The sequence below is a fragment of the Anolis sagrei genome, chromosome 5 (assembly GCF_037176765.1).
Source record: "Anolis sagrei isolate rAnoSag1 chromosome 5, rAnoSag1.mat, whole genome shotgun sequence".
NCBI classification, from domain to species: Eukaryota; Metazoa; Chordata; class Lepidosauria; order Squamata; family Dactyloidae; genus Anolis; species Anolis sagrei.
Window position 1 is genome coordinate 141,594,845 of NC_090025.1, and position 4,048 is coordinate 141,598,892.

Here is a 4,048-nt window from a genome sequence, read left to right on the forward strand (position 1 = left end):
GTACTATACTACTATATTACTATATTGTAACTAGCCGTCCCCTGCCATGCGTTGCTGTGGCCCAGTCTGGTGATCTGGAAAATAAAGCAATGGGAAAGTGTTGGTTTCTAATATATGTAATTTCTTGATGCTTGTGGATAAACAGAATTTCTTGTTGTTTCTTTGTCAGTGTTGATGTGGAGATTGTCTGGTTTGCCTACTTTGGAACAGGCAACATATAATTGTCCTTCTGTAGGGATTCCTTTGAAATCTATGATACTATATCTCTCTGTGTGTGAATCATATATATCTATCTATACATGGGGCTGGATGGCTCTTTGTCAGGAGGGCTTTGATTACGTTTTCATGCCCTGGTGAAGGGAGTTGGACTGGATGGCCTTAAGTATTTTCTGGTGGTCATGGGGGTTCTATGTGGGAAGTTTGCCCCAATTCTGTCGTTTGTGGGGTTCAGAATGCACTTTGATTGTAGGTAAACTATAAATCCCAGTAACTACAACTTCCAAATGCCAAGATTTGTGCCAAGTTTGGTCCTGATCTATCATTGTTTGAGTCCACAGTGCTCTTTGGATGTAGGTGAACTACAACTCCTCAACTCAACGTCAATACTCACCAATACTCAATCAATACTCAATACTCGTCAATACTCAACGTCAATACTCACCAAAACCTTCTAGTGTTTTCTTGTGGTCAAATTTGGTGGCAATTCGTCCAGTGGTTTTTGAGTTCTGTTAATCCCACAAACGAACATTACATTTTTATTTATATAGATAGATGTTATTAGTAATATTACATGTACTACAAATATATAATTATAATATCATATTATTAGTAGTAGTATTACATTGCATTACATTATCTGTTGGGTCATATTGACCATGGAGTCAATTAGTTGCCATATAATTCATCTTCGGGGAAACCAACTTCAAAAGACCCATATAATCCTGATTATCAAATCAGATAATCCACGTTATCTGTTTTGGATTATATGAGTCTACACTAGGTATGGGCAAACTTGGGCCCTCCAGGTGCTTTGGACTTCAACTCCCACAATTCCTTACAACCTCAGGCCCCTTCCTTTTCCCCCTCAGCCGCTTAAGCGGCTGAGGGGGAAAAGGAAGGGGCCTGAGGCTGTAAGGAATTGTGGGAGTTGAAGTCCAAAGCACCTGGAGGGCCCAAGTTTGCACATGCCTAGTCTACACTGCCATATAATCCAGTTCAAAGCAGAAAATCTGGATTTTACACAGCAGTGTGTAGAATAGGCCCAAGAAAGGCTTGAAACTTGGTCAGAACAGTGTCTCAAAGAGCCCTCTCAACCAAATAGTCAAGGAATGCTAAAAGTCCAAGGATAATCATAAGAATACTACTGATTAGGTATTTTCTTCATTAGTTACATTTGGGCTTGAGACTGGGCTGGTGGCAGGCCTTTGATCTTGATCTCAGGAAGCCGTCCCTCCCTCCCTCTCTCTCTCCCCGCCTTCCTTGGCGGGCGGGCGGGGCGGGGCCGGAGGGCGCCTCCAGGGTGACGGGCGGGTCTAGGCCACAGTCGAGTGCGCACGCGTCAGTTCCGGCCGGCGGGGACCAAAGAGGCAAGCAAAACCACCAAGGTCTTCACACAACCCTCACTTCCGGTTCTCGATTTCGCCTTGAAAGATATGTGCTAAGGCTGCATTGCATGAACGCAGCCTGACACCACTTAAACCACCAGAGTTAAATGGTACCAAATTGGTCCTTCCATTGCTGGGAAGTAGCAGCCAGCAATGAAAGGACCAAGTCAGTGACATCTCCAGCTCATCCTGTTTGGATATCAGCCAGCACACCAATGCCTTAAATCAAAAAACACCTTCCTAAGATCTAAAGAGATACTTACAGGAACACCTCAGCAAGCAAGAGTCCAAAAGTGGCAGGCTATACCCTAGCACCTCAATTTGTTTATTTACTCTATTTGTATCCCACCTTTCTCTACCCTGGAGACCATGTGTTGTAATGTAATTTGGGGGGGGGGGGTTGGCTTTTTAAGTCTGTTCTGCTGTGTTTTTCAGTGTTTTATGAGTGATGGTCACTCGTTGGACAGATATATATGTGTGTGTGTGTGTGTGTGTGTGTATACACACACATATATATATGCAAACATATATACATGTTTGCATATATATATAATGTATTTATTGTTTTCTTATTGCTTTTACTGTTGATGTACTTTGGGCTTGGCCTCATGTAAGCTGCACCGAGTCCCTTGGGGAGATGGTAGTGGGGTATAAATAAAGTATTATTATTATTATTATGCTTGTTTGTGGGATTAACATAACTCAAAAACCACTGGACAAACTGATACAATACACCTATCAGGCCAAGATACCATCACTCATAAAAACACTGAAAAACACAGCAGAAGAGACATTACAACGCATGCGCAAAACCACACATATATACACATATAAGGTAAAGGTTGTCCCCTGACATTAAATCCAGTTATGTCTGACTCTGGAGTGTGGTGCTCATCTCTATTTCTAAGCTGAAGAGCCGGCGTTGTCCAAGGTCAAGTGGCCAGCATGACTGCACGACACATATACACAACTATATATACATATACAGATACATATGCACACATATACACACACAAAGCACAAGCCTGTTCTCGCTGCCTATTGTTATTGTTATGGTCATTTTAAAGCTAATTGTATTGTTTTAATCTGTTTCTGTAAACCGCTCTGAGCCAAATTGGGAGTAGCGGTATACAAGTTGAATAAATAAATAAATAAATAAATATAAATATACATAGGGTTGTTGTAGGTTTTTTCGGGCTATATGGCCATGGTCTAGAGGCATTCTCTCCTGACATTTCGCCTGCATCTATGGCAAGCATCCTCAGAGATAGTGAGGTCTGTTGGAACTAAGAAAATGGGTTTATATATCTGGAATGACCTGGGTGGGTCAAAGGACTCTTATTTATTTATTATTATTTATTTGGGGTTCTTTTACCCCGCCCTTCTCACCCCGAAGGGGACCCAGGGCGGCTTACACAGTAAAGGCACGATTAGATGCCTGCATCACAAACAATCATCACAAACTACAATAAATTCACAATTACCAACCGTTCATGCATTATTCCAATAAAATCAATAAAATCTATAAAATCAATACAAACCCAATTCCTCCTCCTACACTGTCAGTGTTTGCTGTCTCATAGATCTGCTTTTGATTCCATTTCGTCAATCCTGCTGGTCTTACTCGTCAGATTGTCTTATTTAATTGCCTGGTTGCCCAAAGGCCTGGTCCCATAACCATGTCTTCACCCTCCTCCTGAAGGAGAGGAGGGATGATGATGCTCTGATTTCCCCGGGGAGTGAGTTCCACAGGTGTGGGACCACCACTGAGAAAGCCCTGCTCCTCGTCCCCACCAGCCTCACTTGCGAGAGTGGTGGGGTCGAGAGCAGGGCCTCCCCAGATGATCTCAAACTCTGAGGTGGGACAGATACACTGGACCGGAACCGTACAGTTGTCTGCTGAATGTTTCAACTGACCACCTTGATTAGCATATAATGGCCTGACAGTGCCTGGAGCAAACCTTTGTTGAGAGGTGATTAGATGTCCTTGTTTGATTCCTCTCTGTTGTGCTTCGACAATACACATATAAATAGAATGAGCAACAGCAATGCGTGACACAGGATGCCTCTAGACCATGGCCATACAGCCCGAAAAAAACCTACAACAACCCAGTGATTCCAGCCATGAAAGCCTTCGACAATACGTGGCAGAGGATGGCTAGTGTATGTGTGTATATATATATGTAAACACACATATATTCACAAATATATACACACACATATACACAAAAATATATATATACAGAGACTGGGCCACAGCAATGCGTGGCAGGGGACGGCTTGTTATATATAAAAGTGTGTTGCAGTATTTTTGGGGGGGGGGGGGGTTGCTTTGAGTTTTCCCTCTGATTACATTCGCAAGGCACTCTTTCCCCGCAAATGGAGGAGGAAGATGAGCGTCGGAGAACCTGAAGTGTGGGCAGAACACCTTTCAGACCGCGCCT